A 20,008-nucleotide genomic window follows, 5' to 3' on the forward strand; every position below is an offset into this window, starting at 1 on the left:
TGCAAACAGCGGGGAGTTAACGTGCACTAGGCACCACAGGAGCTGGGTCCAAAATGGCAACTTGGCGCTCCGCAAACTACAGCACTGTAGAGCAGTTTGCCACATAGTAACTGTCCATATAGACAAGCCCTTATACCGTAAGATTGTTGGGAGCAGGAATCATCTCTTTCTTATCAGTGTAAACAGTGCCTGGTGCCACAGGCCGCCAGGACTGGAGCTGCTAGGTTGTAATGCAATGCACAGAAAAATACATAACAATGAGGCGTTTTTGAAGGTAAGATCATGACACAAAAACAGTAACAAGTGGGTGAGATACTAGAGCAGAGTGGCCTACATTCATTACAATAGATGGACTTGGCTGGAGGGTAAGAATCTTGGCTTTTCCTGCAGGCAGTGGTTTGACGTCGCTCTCCAAAGCCTCACTGAGAATTAGCATGTGCAACCTAAATGGACTACAAAGCTGTGCACGTGACCCAGTGGATTAGTGGCCGGGATACCTGCAGACCTCCAATAAACGCTGGATTCTTTTACCTTTTAGGTACTTCCCTTCTTCTAGTCATTTTCCTTCCTCTTGACAGGAGGTGCAGGTTGAATTGTGAGTAGCGATGAGCCCAAGCCACGACCCCAGATGTAAACATGCCTACGTGTTGGTGATCTATACTCAGCAGCTGGGCCTGCCCTGAATCAAACCACAGCAAACCCCTGAATCCCACCCTGCTACAGGGAATGGAAACGTTTGGATCCAGATCCAAAGTTCTAAGCTTTGCAATTCAACTGAGTCATCTTCTTCTTCCTTGTATTAATCCCACCGAACGGGGTCCGTTCTACAAGTCCTCTCCCTCCAGAGTGCTCTGTTCAATGCGATAGCCTCTGAGACACGGCAGGCTAACATGTCTTCTTTTATGACATCCCACCACTTCTTTCTTGCGGGCAGCCACTCTGTCTTTTTCCTTCACTCTTGATCTGCTGGACTTTCTTACCCACACAGTTGTCAGGACTGCACTTTACAGGACCAAACCAGTTGAGCCAGCACGCCCTCATCTTTTCATTTATGGGCATTCCTTGGAGCATGTCTCTAACACACACATACTTCCTGTGGTTTTTCTTGCTTACGCCATTCATCCATCTCAACATTTGCATTTCTATGGACAGATCATCTTCTGCCCAACCCACAGCACCATGATGCATTGCAGGTTTTGTTCCCAGCTCAGCCACTGGCTTTCTGGATCTCCTTGGGTATGTCATGGCCATTCTGTGCCTCAGTTTCCCCATCTATAAAATGGGGATAATGATACTGACATCTTCCATAAAGTGTTTTGAGATTTATGAGTGAAAAGTGCTATAGAAGAGCTAGAGATTATTATTTATGTATTATATGAGATCTAGTTCTTCTTCTGTATAGACATACAATAATGTTCTTTAGACAGACACAAAATGTGACTTCCATTTATTTAGGAAAAATACATTATGAAACAATAATTCACTCCCCTTCTACCTCCTCCTTTCTTTTCCTTTTGGCGAATGAGTATATTTCTATTTGTTTATGGATTTGGTCTCTACTGCCCCTCTCTGGGAACATTTTAAAATGTACCAAATACACAAAGACACTATTTTTTCTCTTTCGGACCATACAGCCGCCCCTGCTCTTGCTACTGCTTTGCGTGTTGAATGCAATGCTCCAGATGCTTCTTTCTACCACATTCTTGACACCACTTTCTCCATCCAAAAAGCCTTTAACCTACAGTTTTTGCTGTATGACTATCCAGGATCTGATTCCACAGCTCTTACTCGTGTGAGTAGTCCCATTAAAACCAGCAGGGCGATTCACATGAACAAGAAAGGCAGGGTTGTGCCGTGCATGCAGAGCAGCACTTCTGTTGTCCCTTCACCGAGCTGCCCATGGCCTCTCCCAGAAAGAGAAGTCAGAGGCTGCACCGGATGGTAAGTACAAGATTTTGTTCTTTGTTGTTGTTCTCCTCAAATGTGGCGAGTTTGTAAAATGTAAATCTGTAAAATGGGGATAATGATCCTTACTCCCTTTGTAAAGTGCTTTAAGATCTATGGATGAAAAGCACTGTATAAGAACGAGGGATTAATATTATTTATTATAACCCCTTAAGGTGAAAGCAAAGATACCAGATAATTCATTATCTGGGGAACTAGAGGACAGCTTTTAAACGTAACTCCGGGAGCAACCCACTTTCAGACCGAGGATTTCACAGGTAAAACTGTATCTTTCTCTTATTAATAAAAAGAAACAAAGAAAGAACAGCCCAGATCCTCAGAGCTATTTAGGCACCTAAGTCCCGTTGAAACCATTATTTGCTCCCAATTGCTTAGCTCCGAGCTCCAGTTCAATTATACCGTTTCTTTGCACTGCTTCCCCCTCTATCTCCATGTCATTTGGAAATTGCTCCATTCGAGTGTCTTGTCAAAACACCTTCCTCAATTTGCTGGTCTGCGTACAAGCCAATCTTTTTTTTGGTGCAGTTCAATGACTGGCACAATATTGGTCTGTAATCTAAACTATCTTCATGTGAAAATAACGTTGTTCTTCTGTTTTCTCTGCTGACGTGATTCCTCTTGGCTCAGATGTTGTCTGTGTCTTTTTTGGGGGGGGCACGTACAATAAAACAAATGAATCAGGATAAACAGAGAGAATGGGTTCTCATTCTTTCTTAACAACACGCCTATGATTTCTTTTTTCCATTCACAAATTGAACACACCTACTCTTCCTTGTTCAGACTGCTGCTGCTCTGATTCAGTGGCTTCGCAATGTGTGTAGCAATGGGAAGGCGAGGCTGTGTTTTGGTTTTGGCAAGATCTCAGTCTTTGCCTGTTTTGGTTAGCCTGGTTCTGTGTGGGTCTGGTTTTGTTGCTGTTGGGGGTTAGGGCCCATAGAGTGACTGACACTCAGCAAGTTTCTCCTGTTCATTTGTGACTCTTAAACTCAAATAATCATCGTAATTTTTTTTCCCCTTTCAGATAATCCTTGCACTGCTCCTGGGACTGCAAGGGGGATGCAGTGAAAAGATGCAAACTCCACCATGGACACAGAAGAGCCTGCAGTATTCCAGCCCCAACACAGTGACGCCTATATGTGCTGGAAGCTATATGGAGGGCTGCTTTACACGGGTGCGATGCCATTGGAGTCGCACCAGTTTAAAACCGGCATAACGCACATCGTTTTTTAATTTCTCAACTGACCTGTACCAATAGGCTCAAAAGATAAAGGCTCCAAGAGAGAACATGAGTAAATTCAATTAAATTGTCTTCCTCCACAAATAGCAAAGATACCTTCTGACTCTCGATGATTCACTGAGCATTTTGTTGCTCTTCACTGGAGTATATTTGGTGCAATCTAATCTGTCTATATTTTCACCATTTAAATAGTTTGACTATTTTGGAGGAGAATCCTATAAAACCTTCTTTAAAGCCTGCCTTCTGTATCTAGGCCTTATTCCTGCAAAGACAAGATTGCCCGGATTTAACTTACGTATTGCAAATGGTTCCACTGGGGCTACTCATCATGCATAAAGTTGAACGCACACATCAGTCTTTGCAGGATATGGGCCTTATATTTTGGAGCCTTTTGTTTGCAAAGTATTCCGTGTTGCCACTGCACCTGGTATCTTCACCACTTTTTGGAGTTGCTCCCCAGCCGGACAATGGGAGTCTTGACCCAAAAAAATGTGTATAATAGCACGTTAGAGCTTTATGACACCTCTCTCTGAATGACCAATGAAAATTTCCCCTCCTCACTGAGGGTCAGGATTCCAAAGCCAGAGCATACTGCAGTGAAGTTTTCCTTTCCATGCACAGTGTTTTTGGCAATGGAAATTCTCTCCTGATCACTTGAAAAGATCCCTTAGGCCACGATGGGTATCGGGAATGGCTCTGCTCTCATATGACAGAAACGACACTCCGAGCTGACGTTCAGAGGGAAGGTAGCCATGTCTCAAACTAGAAAAGAGTTGTCCATGTTTAACCTGAACAATGTTCTTTTCTAAATTCAGCCCAAAGGGCTGCCCATGATCTACTTGCTAGTGTAGCTCTAAGTCCAGCGCTCATATTTCTTTAATTTTGTTGACTCTGTCGTAGGTGTAGGGAAGAGGCTGTGAATACTGTACGGCGGTTTCTGGCAAAGGATTGTTCAGATTCCACCTAATCATCCTCATCCAATCCACCTTAGTTGTGTCTCTGCAAGGTCTCGTGTTAGCTGTAGCTGGCGTAACTAGAGGACAAGGGCACTTTCCATGCTGAAAAACACTTTGTCATTTCCATTTTACCTCTAGTCCAGATACATCTTTAACCAACAGTTTTTTACATGGTATTTGTGCAAGGCTATGGAAGGACATCTGTATATAACACGATGAGTATCGATGCAGAGAGCTGACCTGCAACCCGTACTTACGAGAGTAGTACTTACTCACACAAACAGTCCCATTGACCTTCATCCTACAATGCTTGCTCTTGCTAGCTAGTCTCCTTCTTTCTACCTCTCCTGTGCCTCAACAACAACAGCATTGTTCTTCCTTCAGTTCCCAGTTAGATTTGTTTCCAGTTTCTGATCCCTTTTGTCACATTTGGGCACGAGCCTGATTGTGTTTGGTGTTTTAGTCTTCATTCCTTTGCTGCAATTAGATGCAAAGCTTCTAGGTTCTACTCTACCCTTTGTACACCAACTGGCAAGTCACTTCACTTCTTTGTAACTCCGCGGCCCTATGGGCGATGTTTAGAAAGGACTGCCATTCGGCCATGGCTTTGTAAAGCACACTGATATCCTCCAATGAAAACGTGGACATGCAAATTAGTACTATTATTCTCTAGATAAAGAGATCCCTCCGTCCTTTCTAGAGAATTTGGTTTAAAGCTAGGTTAGGTATCACAGGCGAAAAGCATGGTGGTTTCAAGTGTCCTTAGTGGATACATGGAATTCAGCCTGGTTGGTCAGTTTCTTCGTAGGAAAGTCCTAGGACTAGAAGAGAAGGAATGTTGCAGGTGTGGGACACATTGGCAAAGCCGTGTGTCAGAAACATTGACCATATCCGCCCACACAACACTTGGGCTTTAGCCCATGCTTTCAGTATAACATTTATGAGCACTAAAATTCCCCGTTCTCCTCCCCAAAAGATGGTTTAAAGGAAACGAAGGCGGATACGTCACTCCCGCTGTTTACAGCTAACAAACTTAAATTATTCCCTGCGGTCTTTTCTTCTACAGGAGACTCCTAATGCCATAAGTCGTTACATTTCCTGGCACTCTGCCCAATTGAAGTATGAGCTCCAACAGAAGTTTCGAATTTAAAGCTGTTCTTTTGGCTTCAAAGTCTCCGCTCAAAGCTGAGCGATGCATTTCAGCTGCTTACATACAAATCAGCAACAGCAATGCAGTGCCTGGTCCAGCTGTATTCATTAACTATCCTCGCTTGCATTCATTGCATTTTCCAATTAAAGTAACTACAGCGGTTAGAGGGAATGATTTTTATCTAGGGCTTTAACTGCTTGTTTTTAATCTATATGTAATTATTCTTGTTAATCTTGTTTTTATTTTCCATCCCTCGTTATAATTAGATGTGTGCCCATCATTTCTGGTGGCTGGACTGATTCCTAATCACTTTTGGGTTTCTCTCAGTAGCTCGACATTTCCAACTTCAGTCTGCGACTTTAAAGCCACAGTTTGGAGTTAAATTCGCATGAGGAAGCCTATGGATGGGAGTTACCACCAGGAGCACTGGGAGTTTTGAAGCTCTATGATTTCCCTGAGCAGAAGACAAGGTGTCCTGGTCTGAAAATGATGCGGCCAGAAATCCTGAAAACACGATGCTTCAGTTACTGCTTCTTCGCTGTCTGAAAACATAACTCCTGAGCTCTTCAGAGCCATGCTCGATGCTTTGTTCATCAGCTGGGCCTACGGAACCTCAAAGAGAATAAATTAGGTCAGGTGAACTCTGAGCTGTGGCTAGTCTACTGAGAAGCGAAGTAGGTGTTGCTGGCCTGTGCTGATAGCTGATTTAGACCTGTAAGATATACTTCCCTCCCCTTCCCATTCATTGTTCATATCAGAAAGGCTGCCAAAACTTAGTTGCACTACTCAAGTTCATTATACTAGTACTTTGTGCCTCTATAGCCCCTTTCAAGTGAGGACGTCAAAGCCTGTTGCCAGCCCCCGTGTGAGCGACAGTAGGTCCATATTATCATCCCTTATTTTACAGATGGAGTAACTGAGGCACATAGTGGCTCTGTGACTTATCCAAGGCTACACAGTCAGTCAGTAGCAGAGCTAGAAACAAGAGTCGCTCTCACCATTAGACAACACTCCCTCCTTTACAGGCAGGATCATTACTCCCTCCTCCAGCAGACTGGAAAAAAAGTTTCTCCCTGTGTAGGCATGAAGGCAAATAACATCAAATAACAGCCTTAAGTTGTTGAGGGCCAAATTCTGATACCCTTACTCCCACTTAATAGGACTTTACTCCATGAGTAACTGAGTGACTTCAATAGGACTATTCAAGGAGGAAGGTGCCTAACTCACTGTGAGTAACAATATCAGACTCTAGCCCTCAATTTGTAATCTAGCAATATTTACTGTACCAAACTGCCTTAAATATCTGCCAGGTTCACTTTCTGTATAAAACTAATACAAAGTAGCCCAGGGATGTAAATAACTGGAGAAAGCACAGACTAAAAGAAGAAAGCCCTGGCTGTGGCTATAAATTCATCCTCAAGCTGAGACGGGGTAGGGTGCAGTGCATTGTAACAGTGACACCTCCTGGTTAACTCTCGCTGCAGCTCCTGCTTCCATTCTGGCACAAGCCTGGCTCACTCCATCCTTCCAAAGGGCAAGCCTCTGGGTCCATCCCCCAAGGCGTGGCTTTGCGAAGGGCAGATGCCGTTCACGTGCCTTGCTTCTCAAGAGCAGAAGAAGCAGTCAGAGGTCTCCTCTCCCCCAAACGGTCAGCTTCTGCCCGACTTCTATGCAGAACGTTGTCTCTGCTCACTGGTCATTGATTGAGTCGGACATTTCTCTCTTAAAGTGGTGGCTTTTCTCACATCTCGGAGCGTATTCTCAAACTCTGCATTATTTAGTAATTCATTGTCATTGTTACTGTCTAATATTTATATTACGGTAACATTTAGAGGCTTCAGCCAGGTCGAGGTCCAGTTATGCTCAGCGCTGCACAAACATGCAGGAAATGAAAGTCTCTTCCCCAAAGAGTTTGCCCTGATCCGGTAACTTCTACAGGGGCAGACAGCAGCACCCACATGCCTAGTCAGCCTAGAGCCAAGAAATTGCAACATCAGAAACGCGAAGCCAAGACATAACAAGTAGATGAGACAAACAAGCGGGAAGGAGAGAGCAAGGCAACAAAAAGAAAAGCACAACGATAGGTTGGGTTTCCTCTTAAGACTCCAGGGTGTGCAGCAGGTAGTATGTAGCTGTCAGAGCCTGAAGAGCCAGCTGTATTTATCAAGTGGTATGAGAGACTGTCACGTAGCGTTTCAACATCACCGACTCTGAGAGCGAAAATCAAAGCCAAGCTATCGAGAGAGAACTCTTGGCAGGTTCCGCCGAAAGGCCAAGCTCCTGGGGGAGATGGACTTGGCTAATCAAGTGATGCTTTCATCAGCCTGTCCTTTTCCCCGTGTCAGTGCAAGCCCCATCGAGGCCTCACTTTGTGTCTCTGTAATGGATCGTACTCCAGATTATGCCAAGGACAAAGGATTCAGCAAGATTATTGTTTTCAGGCAACTGTTCATTTCATAGTGCAAATCAAACCAGACAGCAAGAAATTTAGGCCAGAATTTTCAGCACCCACAACTGGAACTAGATTTGTAGAAAGCTCAGCTCATCAGAAACAGTAGCAAAAGCTATTAGAATAGATGCGAATGTTAGGTCAATGACAAGTATTGGGTTTTGCTCTGAATGTGTTGGCAGAAATTGCTGCCGTCTTAGCAGCTCCCGCACTTCCTTTGCATTGCTGAAAATTAGGATACTGTCTACAAACTGTCGGCCCAGAGCCCTGGGCCTCCTCCCACACCAGCACAGCAACAGAGGAAGCAACCATAATCTGGCTGGCAAGTGCGAGGTGGGGCAGACAGGCCAGTGCTACCTCCAAATCTCCAGAGGGAGCGTATCAGGGGCAAGGACACTCCTCCTCTTCTGGGCACCAAGAAGCAGTTGCAGGGTTGCACTGGGGAAGGAATATGGCACTGGCTATGCCTTTGTAAAGGTGGGACGAACCCAGGATGATGCTCCCCAGCATCTCGGAGGCTTTCCATATGAGAGGTTGCGTCCCTCTACGGCACTATGTACTGAGCTGTTCCCCAACCGTTAACTTCCAAGAGTTGTAATTTAGCTATTGTCCAAACTACATGTTCCTTGGGGATTTTATGGGAAGTATTTTGACTTCCTTTATCAGGCAGCGGACATATAAGGCCTGACCTTGCTCCTGTTACAGTCAATGGAAAACTTCCCATTGACCTAACTGGGCCCCGTGTAAGGCCTATGACATCTGACGATAGTGACCTTAACAATATCCCAGTAAAAGCTGCTGGAAAGCAACCTTTGGTTGCATATAGGTGTTACCGTCACCAAATGCCTATTTGCCACAGCAATCATTAACAGATGCAAACGGAGCAGTTCTTCATTTGGACATTGTCCATAGGAGGCACTGGACACCTATTAAAACTCTAAAAGCACATCTGAAGGGTAATGATATGTGTTGGCAGCACTTAAAAGCTCCAGCATCAGGGATTGCAACCACATGTTTAGGTTATTCAAGAAATGTTTGATTCTTGTTCTGACTGTGATTCAAGATGGGTTTGCTCCCAAGAACATTGCTGTTTTTCAGAACTTACCAGTTGCTCCGAAGTGAGGAGGAAAAATTGGATCTTACTAAATGAATTTGTGGTTAAAAATATGAGGGGCCAACTCCTACGGTCCTTGCCCAAACCAGATTCCCCACCCTGTAAATGTAGGGTGTTTTGGTTGAGCAAGGACTCCAGGGTTTGGCACGGTCCCAGGAAAATGTGCAAGATAAAGTAAAAAAACATTTTTGTAAAGATTTGTTTTTAAAGAGAAGATTAAAGTCCATATTCCTTCTTTAAGTAATTCAGCCTCTGCTAGCGCAAACCAGACACACGTGGCAAAGGATGCTACTTGGTAAAATGCCACAGGCAGCATTTCCCCATTAAGAAAAGAACCAGATTAGTCCAAGAGGAAAGGACCCTACAGACAATGCAGGATGGTGACTGACTCACTGGTATTTCTCACCAAATACCCATTGCCTTGTGCACTGAGCACTTTGGGATGACCTGGCCATGGATGAGCTAAGAAAACAAATCCTTCTCTCTCCTGATCATTAAATTCTAGATATGGGTGGGATTGAAGGAGGACTCTGGGACCTCCCAATGTGAGGACAGTCATTGTGCTAGTGTTTTGTGGCACGTAAGCATGGTCAACGGTGTTCTACACTCCCTAAGAGTGGATCCAGGGCTGTGACCCCTGAGCCAAGCACTGACCAGTGGTTATAAAGGACTTTAAGGTCCATTATTATATATTTTAATATTTTATAACATATCGCTTACAGACATGAAAAAATTACAAACAACTGAGAGCAAAGTCACCAGCTAAGCTGCAGTCAAATGGTGTCAGAGATGGATCTCAGTAACTTGCGCTCCATAAGCAACGGATCCTGTCACTTGGGCTAAAGAAAAATTACCACCAACCATGCTCGTAATAGCGGTTCGTGGGCTGCAGTCACTAGAGCCCTAGCGCACTAGAGGACTTCAGCAGACTTTATAGTCCATCCAGAAGGCAGCGGTGATATTTAGACACTAGCCAGTAGAACGGGGCAACATGTTTGAGCCAAAATGTTTTTTTCATCAAAAAATGCAGAGTTTGGTCGCCTGAAACATGTTCGTCTTTGTTATCAAATCGTTTCCATCAGAAACAAACTCCTCAAATTGAAATGTTTCATTTTCAAAAATACCGAAACAAAACATGTTTGTTTTTCAATATGAAAGAACTTTGTGTTTCACATTTTACTTCAATTTAATTTTTTTAAAAGGTTAAAAAAAACTCAAATGAACAAAATGGTCATTCTCCTTTGAGTGATTGCTCATGTCCATTCCAATATAGGTGAGTGCACGCCAGCATGCACGGTTCCCGGAACTTTTTTCCCCTTAGCAGATGCTGTAGGGTCGGCTCTAGTGCCCCCTTGAACCCCACACACATGCCGCGGTATATGAGGCCCTGCCGACCCTACGGCTCCTCAGTCCCTTCTTTCCGCCTGTCACAGTTGCTGGAACGACATCTTGCTCTTCGCAAGTACCATTCGGACATGAGCGACACATCTTGAAGAACAACAGTTACTGGTAAGTAACCATGTTTTTTGGATTGAACAAAATGTTTCATTTGACCCAGAATGAAGGGGTTTGCTGGGTTTTTTTACTCTTCTAACTTGCCAAAAAATCTGAAACATTTTCATTTGGTTTGACCTGAAATAATTTTTTTCAGTTTAATCAGCAAATTGAAAACTTGGTTATTCCACAACTCTAATCACCAGACCCGCAAAACAAAATGGCATTACAAGAGCAGAGACGTGACATGCTGCTAGCAAATATGCAGCAGTTCATTCCACACTCAGGAAAACCTTTACAATCTTTTCCTTTAAATACATATGCTCATTTACTTAAATTCTATCCACATAGAGAAATTCTCAGCTTAGGGAGCATTTGGTTAATACTGTTAGGTTAAACTAACCCCCATGGGGTTTCCTTAGTTCTACATTTTCTGCCTACTGTATTTGAGTTCTATGGTCATTGCAACTTAAATAACTTCATCAAATGTGAACACTTTACCCAGCAAAGACATGTCTTGACCGATATTATAATGTTCGCTAATATTAGAAATATGCACTGACTTCAAAGAACCTGATTCTGATCTCTGGTGTAAATCAAGAGTAACATCACTTAATTCAATAGATTCACCTGGTTGTAAAACCAGCGCAAGGCCCAGAATTTGTTAATCACATATATGTTGTAAACTGTGTAATAGCCTAAGTGACTGTGTGTTTAGTTGCTTCTCCTAAGTGCTTTGGTCAGGAAGATTTCAGTTTCACTGGAGTTTTGTGAGGAATAGTCAGGGAGATGGGAGGCATATTTCTTCTCTTCACAGCTGCACAATACTCCAAGTAGCAAGTATGCAGATGCCTGCAACCAACGCCTGAGAAAATAATAATCCCCTCCCCCCTGTAATAGCTGAACGTGTGTTGACGACTGGAATTTGTACAGGGTCTTGCTTATGATTTTCTACTATTAGGAAAAACTTCCCAGAAAGCTCATTTTCATAGAAGATCACAAATCAGTACACAGTACACAGACCCACAGCACGAGTGACTTCATGAGTCGGCAGCTGCGGAGCTTCTGAACCAGTGAAATGGATCACGGGTAGCCTCTCAACACAGGGTTCAATCTAAGAGCGGCAGAAACATGTTGGACAAGCGACAAAAACTGTAAAGTGCTAAGCAGATGGCTGAACCTTCTACAGCTGAACTCTCCATCTGACTCTTTGAAACAGCAACGGGAGCGTCTGCACCAACTAACGCGTAGAAAGGAATATGACCACCCTTGGAGAACTTTCAGCACTCGCTTAGAAATACAATCACAGATTCACAATGCTTCGCTGTAGCAAGTGGAAACGTAGGGCCCCTAATTGAAGTCAGTGAAGTTACACTAGATCGGGGCTTCTCTCAGGGTGTCACAAGGTTATTATGGGGGGGGGGTCGTGAGCTGCCAACCTCCCGTGTATGCCAGTAAGGATGGCATGGCATTGGGGGGGGGGGTCATCACTTTTGGGGGGAGTCGACAAAGTCTAAAATATTTTTGAAGGGGGTCCCAACAAAAAAGTTTGGGAACCCCTGCGCTAGGTTAAGTGAAAGAGGAATAAGACCCATTGACTCACCATTTTGATTATTGTCTTATCATTATTGATTCTTACGACTGTTTATTGTCTGTCTGCTTCCAGTAGCAACCGCAATGTGCTAGGTACTTTGGCCCAGATCCTCAAGGGCGTTGAGGTGCCTTAAAATCTCTGAAGATCTGGGCTTTTGTGAACATAACAGAAGGCAGAATCCAAAGATCTTACAATTTAGACAGACAGAGGAAGGATGGGGGAAGGGCTATAACATACCAGTAATGAAGGTGAGGATTTTTTTTTTTCCTTATGGGATCCATAGGCAATGTTCAGTTCCACCTCAAGCTCTTCATTATTAGTCAGCTAGTTTCTTGTAGGCATCGCCAGTAGCACTGGGTGTTCCCGGAACAGCAGCAGCTTAGCAAACCAGCTCGAGCAGTGCATCCTATGAGTAAGGAGCAGAGCTAACGTTTAGTCTGATGCTACCCACCACTGGTCCCCATGCAGACTCCTCCTGAGTCATCCAGATACTATGGTGACGGGTGCAATATAAAAACCTATCTCAACTCAACTGATAGGTGAGTTGCAGTATTTGAGCAGTCAATAAGGACTAAGTTATATTAAAAAGACAAAGCCCAGAAACTATTTCATTAACCCACTTTCTAATTTGAATTAGGACTGCATAAGAGATTAATGCTGATGGGTGTTTTTCCCCCAGTCATTTATTGACTGTTCACCAGCCTACATTGTTCTTGTTAATAATCCATCTGGCCAAGTAAGGTGAGAAAACACATCAATGATTTCACTGTGCCTTGCTTTTATTAATCCCAAATCATGGATCAAGTCAGAAGTAATTGTAGTCCAAATGATTTATAGGTTGCAATATTTAGTTCCACTAGCACTGGACAGGTATATAATTTCATATGCCAGCTAGAACAACTGTAGCCCAAACATTAGCTCAAGCACCAATGAGCAAAGTGCATATGGAAGTCTAAAACGGCCCCATAAGCTTTCATGTATGGCCGATTTAATTGAATAGCAATATGGCAGAGATTGATGCTACTTTTCAAGTTGCACACAAGTTATTAGTTTCCCAACTGTAGAAAACAGAATATGGCTCTATGATTTAAAATCCAGCTGAGTGGGTTTTATTATGAAGCTTAAAAGGCTGTTTAAAGAGAAAAGAGAACTAGAAATGAAGTAAAAACACCTGCAAAATGAGCCCAAAAGAAGGGAAAGAAGAGAGGACCAGGGAAGAGCAGTGCAATTCTGGAGCAGTGCCAGAAAACATGAGACTCTCAGCAATGAGAAATGGGAAAGACCTCCATGTTATGGACAGGCCCAATCCAAACCCTTGCACCAAACACCCTCGTGGTTCAAAATGTGGACCCACATGGAGGGGCTTCAACCTGTTGTCTCATTATTTTCTTGTGCTTCACCATCTATCTGTATCCAGCTGTTGGCTCTTGGCTTATACTTAGGGCATGTCTACACGACAGTGGCTACACTTGTGGTGATACAGCACTTCAGACACTTCCTGCATCGACAGAAGGGGCTGTTCTGTCAACGTGGGTAATCCATGGCGCCGAGAGGCGGCAGCTAGGTGATGGGATAATTCTTCAGCTGACGCAGCTGAGACTACAGTCGACCTAGCTACGTCACAGAGGGCGTGAATTCTTCACAGCCCTTCATGCTGTAGCCGGAGCAACCTAGGTTTTAGGGGTGGAGCAGACCTTAGTCTGCAAGCTCTTTTTGTCCTCTGTGTGTGTGTACAGTGCCTAACACAACAAGTCCCTGACTGGGGCTCCTAGGTGCTAGGACACAAATAATAATAATTGTCTGCAACACCTGGATCTTTTGCTCCATCTCTGACGATGACACCAGCCAGTCCATCAGCAAGGCCAGAGCCTGCCATACGCGGATTTTCTAATGCTTAGTTCAGTCTAGTTGTTAACTGAGCTCGAAGGGCACCGAGCAGCATACAAATGTGTTGGAGAAGGGAATTTACCATGGCCCCAGTCAATGACGTCGGAACAAGTTGTATAGTGGAGGAGCTGAGAGCCATTGAACAAACCTGTAAACCCCGTATATGATGGAAACCATTTCAAGCCAGGGGGGCTGCCTCACCACCTGCACTGCTTCTTCCAGCATCCCTGGATCTAATCCTGTGAGGTGCGGGATGCCCTCAGCGCCTCCAGCAGACAGTGGGTATGGAGAGCGTGTAGTACCTGGCAGGACCGGGTCTCATGTGACTTTGTAAAATCCAGTGGGCCGGATTCTCTTCTTGCACAGTTGAAATACCAGTGGCATCAGTGCAGCTGTAGTGAAGTGGTCATGAGAAGGTTAACTGGGTTACCCAGTGTATTACAGGATGGCGCCATGTGCTCCCTCTCCCTCACTTGCTGTTTTAATCAGTGAGAGTTTTGCCCCCACCTGGTTATGCTGGAGTTAACTGAAGCAGCAAGTTCCCAGGCCGCACAAAACCTGTGAGTAGACGTGTTTTGGTTGCACTGAGCGGGCCCGCCCATTCCAGGCGGCTCAGGTCCGACATCTCAGCCACGCTTACCACTGATCATGGTGCCATGAACTGGTATGAAACATGAACCAGAGCAACTGAAGTGGGTGTGATTCTGCGCCTCCAGCGTAAAGTGGGAGTAACGCCACTGAAATCAGTGGACCTGCACTGCTATTAAACTGGTGGAAGAGCAGGCGTTCATGACTGTAGCCAGACAGTTCCCAAACAGCAGAGCTGGTGGTGGTGGCTTTGCAACTCTCACGACACCAGGCAATTTAGAGACAGGGCATTTTGACGGGCTCAGCAGCTCACCAAAGGTATGTAGGCACCTAACTTTCATTGATTCCAATGTCAGTCCTGCTCTCCCCAACCTCCCTCTGCTAGCAGGCGCAGATGGGGCAGGGTTATGACCAGGCCTCCTTCCAGGCATTTACGTTCTCATACCTTACGCTCACGGAGGATTCTGGTTGCCCTCAGCACAAATGTGCCAGAGGAAATGTGGTTCCGCCGCTCAGTGGCCCGTGCTTGGCTGCTAGCGCTACCATAGCTGTGTACCAACAAAGCCAGGTCTTGAATCTCATGCCCAGAGCCTGAAGTTCGGCAAGTGCCATATGCTCAAGTTATTTGGCTCAATAGCCTAAACAGTAGGGAAGAACACTTCCCTTTAATGAAGGAATTACTGGATGAAACTCTATGGCCTGTGTTCTGTAGGAGGTCAGATTCGGTGATTGAAGTGTCCCTTACGTCTATAAATCTGTGGCTGAATAGGCATCTCAGGGCAATGCCTCCTCTGTACCCAGGCAGCTGCCCGGTTTACTAAATGGACAACCCCTGGCCTGTTGGCCTATTATTGACAGCATCATGGGTTGCCAGGATGCACATTTCTGTTTTCCCTTTGGTGTGTATCGGGGAATTGCACAGTGTGCCAGTTGTGACGCTGGAGGCTTAAGCCAGTGCTAGGCCTATGAATAAACCCCAGTGTCTGTCAGGCTTAGCGCTGGTGGAACGTTATTCAAATTACGCTGTTAAAACGTCAGTGAAATATGTAGTGTTTGGACTTTCCTAAATGCCGGTGAATGGATGACCGTAATACTCATGTGTTAATCTCTGTATTTCTCATGTCAAGAGTAATAGCTGTACAGGTGTGTCACCTAACGCTCACTTGGCTGGGACACATGCCATGATAACAAGCGCCATTAATCATTGCTGAGTTTCACCCATAGCAATGGCTGCACCCCTTAGGGGAGAGGGTGATCAGTTGATTCCCATTAAAAACCATGGTGTCCAAAGGAAACGCCTCAATTCTCCATGCAGCAGGTAGAAATCGGTTTTCAGGACAATGACGAAGGGGAAACTCCCACTCAGGGATGAATCACATAGGATGACTTCACTGAAGAATTATCTCATGGACTTGCTCCATCACCATTTGCATCTGGAAACCCTGGGGTCAGAACAATCTGATGTAAGGGTTTTCCGATAAAAGCTGCCTAGTGGAAGGAAACAGGGTTTTTTTTAAACCAGACTGGCTCCTAGGAGGTAAGGATTTTGTCTGCCACCCAAAGGTCCCCCTAGCTGAGATAAGCCTCAGATATTGAACCTAAAAGATTTTGTTACTTTAAACAGGAGTTTTATAAGATGGTAACCTAAGTTTGTCTTTGTCTGGCTGTGTTTTAGTATATTTACTACTGTGCAAATATCTCTTGCTTCATTTTCATTTAATCAATAAAGCCTATGTAAGTTTATTACAGGACCGGACTGAATGTTGCCTTATTGGATAAAGGAGGGAGATCTAAGGAGAAACTGACCTGACGTATGGGAACATCTACACTGCCTGTGGCATTGTCGGCAGTACAGGATCGATTCTGCGGGATTGAGCGGCATTGGAGTCCCACTCGATCGATCTGGAAGTTGACGCCGTTAATCCACCCCCAAAAGAGCAACGCTGAGTTGACGGGATGGCATTTCCTGTCGGCGCAGTGGGGACGCTGCGGTAGGCAGAAGTTAGTAAGTCGATGGGAGATATGCAAGCTACATAGAGTAGCTTGCGTACCTCCCGTCAACTGCTGCTGAAATCCATCGGCAGTGTAGACCAGGCCTTTGTGTCTGGTCCTTTGGGAACAGAGTGAGTTTGATGTGGAACTGCAGAGCAGCAAAGAGCAGATGGCACGCAAGCACTAAATAAGCCTGTTGGTAGAAGTTTGAGCAAAGCTGCTGCCGCTGATGGTCCGTGTGGGGCAACTGGAGCATGCTTGGCATTTGCAAAGATGAGTTTTAAAGGGCTGACAGTTCATAGGTATCGGAGGTATTTTGATAAAGGTCATGATATTTCAATGTAAAATATGATCATCTTTAGATGGAGCCAAGGCAGTGCTCAGTGAGTCCCTATTATCTCCCTCCAGGAAATAATGGCCTAATTTTATTGAGAGCCAGGCTTCCTATAATGTATTCTGCTGCTAGAATTTTAGATCAAGATAAAAGGAACATTGTGATTTCCCTTGGGTCAAAACTGCTGCATGGCCGAAAGTTGTAAAGTCTCACAGGGACTGTGCTCTTCATTACCATTTCAATGTATTGCAGATTAATGGCTGTGAAGGAGCGGTAAGAAAAGGCCCTTCCAAAGTGAAATCATGTAACAGGAATACAAATGCAGTCTGTTTCGTGCTCTCTGGGGAAGCTGCCTCTTCTGTGACCCTCTCCCAGCCCTCTGAGTGCACCCTGTCAGGTGACAGCGCTGTGCCTCCACTTCTCTTTCGAGTGGGATCTTGCCACCCTCCAGGTGGATCTCTGGTTTACACATCCCTTGTTGCCAGCCATGCTATGTACCATGTCCAATGGGCTTGGTTCCTGCCAGAGTTTCCCTTAGAGACTCTATGACTATAATAGTTTGCAGTGACACCAAAGCAGCTTCTTCAAAACAAAGTCTGATTTATTGGCCAAAAGGAGCACAGCACTCAAAGAAATGGGTTTAAAACAACAGAGACCCATACACATCCCATCTTAGCGATGTCTGGCATTCCCCTCAAGCCCCTAGCTAGACATGTCCCATTCTCTTGAGGGCTAAGGGCAGGTCTACACTAGAAGCGCTACATCAGCACAGCTGGACCACTGCAGCGCGGACGCTATGTCGGTGGGAGGGGACAACGCTTCGGTCACTGTAACTTGCGTTACTCAGGGAGGGAGTGTCTTTTTCACTGCCCCGAAGTGACATAAGTTAGATGGACTTAAGCAGCAGTGTCGACTAGCCGAAAGTTACAGCCTGCTTGCTGCAGACCCTGACTGCCCATCAGTCAGCCTGAAGCAACTGACAACTTCCCCTCCCTTTCTACAGCCTAGCATCTGTAAGGTTTCAGTATCCTTGTTGACCTTAGGCTCACTCTGTGGAGAGTACACTTTGTCAGCCTAGAGGAAGCCAGCAGAGGTATTCCGTAATTGATTCCATAATTCCTCAGTGAATAGCTCCCCCTTTGCTCTCTAAGGAGCCTTTGGATTTCTATGACAGTACCTTATCTTTGCCATTGTTTTGCCTTTCCCCACGTGGTTTCCTTAATCTTTTCCATTTGATCTCACCCCAGGCAAGTAACCCATTATACACAAACACACTGATCACAAGAAATAATACTGATCTAGCCCCATTCTCTACAGCATGTACTCGAAGTTCTGAGAGTCAGACCCCACAGTGCTTCGCTAAAAATAGGAGCGTGGACAATGGGGCACCAGCGGATGCTCAGGCTAGCCATCTGAGGAGACAGGCTGCATTGGACTCAGGCAGCTCGCCTGTGCCACCACCCTTGTTGCAACATCCATGGTGCTATTTTTGGCATGCTCGCTTGAGGAGAGCTAGCACAAGTCTGTCCACCCATGCTGGAAGGCTCACTTCCAGCTGCAGTGTAGACAGACCCAGAAGAGGAAGAGGTGGGAAAGACTATTTAATGTGGTCCTTCCCTCATGAACACATGCGGACTTGTTCCCACCAGCATCTTTTTAAATGCATTTCCTAAAAAAGCCCGAGCTGCATGGCCCATGCAAGGAAGGAAGTACATTGGCAGTTTAAGGCTGACATGCAAAGGAAAAGAAAAATTGACTCAGGCCTTTCTTCACTTCCTTCTACTGGATAAAGAAGCCCTGAGGAATTCTTGTATGTTTGGTTTAAATGTTTTGTTTCCATTAGAAATGCAGGTCCTGTTTACCCTGGAAGGCGGTAGGGACAACTGGAGATTTAGTAGGTTGATGATATCAGAGACGCCAAAGAACATGATGAACCGAGGGTTTGTCTATAGTAGTGTGATTGACTCAATTACTTGATTGCCAGTTCCCTCGAGTTAGCTAAAATGTTAGTCTGGCCACTCCACAAATATTTGTTGCAGGTCACAAATGTGTGGTTTGCCCAGTAAAACAGATGTTGTGGTAAAATTGGCTGTGGTGTATACAGAGCAGCATGCCCAAAAGCGTGAGCTAGCTTGAGTGATTGGTAACCAGTCAACTCCAGTCCAACCCTCTTGTGTAGACGAACCCTGCGAGGGGAAGTGATTTTAATTCTGACTGTTTAAAGCTTTTTGGTTTGATTTTGTTAACAGCAGTTCAGCTCCGATACTTGGAAGAAAAGCTGCTTTTCTTACTGAAGGCTGAAAATAATCTCTTATCCACATTTCTGAGTCATCGATGAAGACCTCCTGCAAAACCAGGGACTAAACCTTCCTGCTATTTCAAAGTTTATTTTAAAAAAAAAAAAAAAATAACTAAAGAAAAATAACCCAAGTCTTACGGGCTTTCACTCTGTGTCACTAAAGTCCAGTACCTTTCCCCTTTCTTCTGCACATCCCCTTCAAAGTTCTTTTTCCAGCTCGGAGCATGTTACCCTGAGGAACCCTTGTTTGTTTGCAGCATGATTACTACTCGTAATTGTTGAATTTAAATAGTTGACAGAGCGATTACAAATGGGTCAGAGAAGGCATTTTAGGGTGCCTTGTACAAACAATTACTCTTATGAGGTCCCCTCCAGCACACCAGATCCACATCAGTCTGGGCCAGAAAAGCACCAGCAAGCCACATAAGCTGTCTGAGCTCCATAATTACAAGCTCACGAGGCAAGTGGGCCTGCCCAGCACCCAAGGCAGAGAAAGGAAATCATAGCACCTGCTGTGAGCTGGCAAGATGTGTAGGGGGATCTGGAGCACAGTAACGATTTCCTTGGGATTTGCACACCAGTAGCATTCCTACACCTCCCACCCTCCCAACTCTTGTCATAGATTCCCAGGCCAGAAGAGACCACTGTGATCATCTAGGTTGCCCTCCTCCATAACCCCGACCATAGGACTTGCCCAAAATAATTCCTAGGGTCGATCTTTTGGAAAAACATCCAATCTGGATTTTAAAATTGCCAGGAATGGAGAATCCACCAACTTGTAGTTCATGCACATGAAATCCTTTTTTGTCTTCAGGCAGGAAAGAGAACATGGCACATCCTCTGCAGGTCACCACCAAAGTCCATCAGGGCCATCTTGATATCACACATAGCACTGAACCTGGGAGGAAAGCCTCTAAACTCCCTGCAAAAACCTGTTTGCTGCCTCTGT

The 20,008-nt window shown here is 44.9% G+C and overlaps 1 long non-coding RNA gene across 1 annotated transcript; it reads left to right on the top strand.

Moving 5' to 3' along the window:
* The first annotated feature begins 1,659 nt into the window (after positions 1–1,659).
* Positions 1,660–3,329, top strand: LOC137158314 (uncharacterized). The gene is made up of 3 exons (XR_010921361.1): positions 1,660–1,941; positions 2,121–2,222; positions 2,987–3,329. It is a non-coding gene; the product is annotated as an uncharacterized lncRNA (long non-coding RNA).
* Positions 3,330–20,008: the final 16,679 nt, after the last annotated feature.

Source organism: Emydura macquarii, unplaced genomic scaffold (genome assembly GCF_026122565.2).
Source record: "Emydura macquarii macquarii isolate MOO-44397 ecotype Brisbane River unplaced genomic scaffold, CSIRO-AGI_Emac_v2 contig_1644, whole genome shotgun sequence".
In the NCBI taxonomy this organism is placed as follows: domain Eukaryota; kingdom Metazoa; phylum Chordata; order Testudines; family Chelidae; genus Emydura; species Emydura macquarii.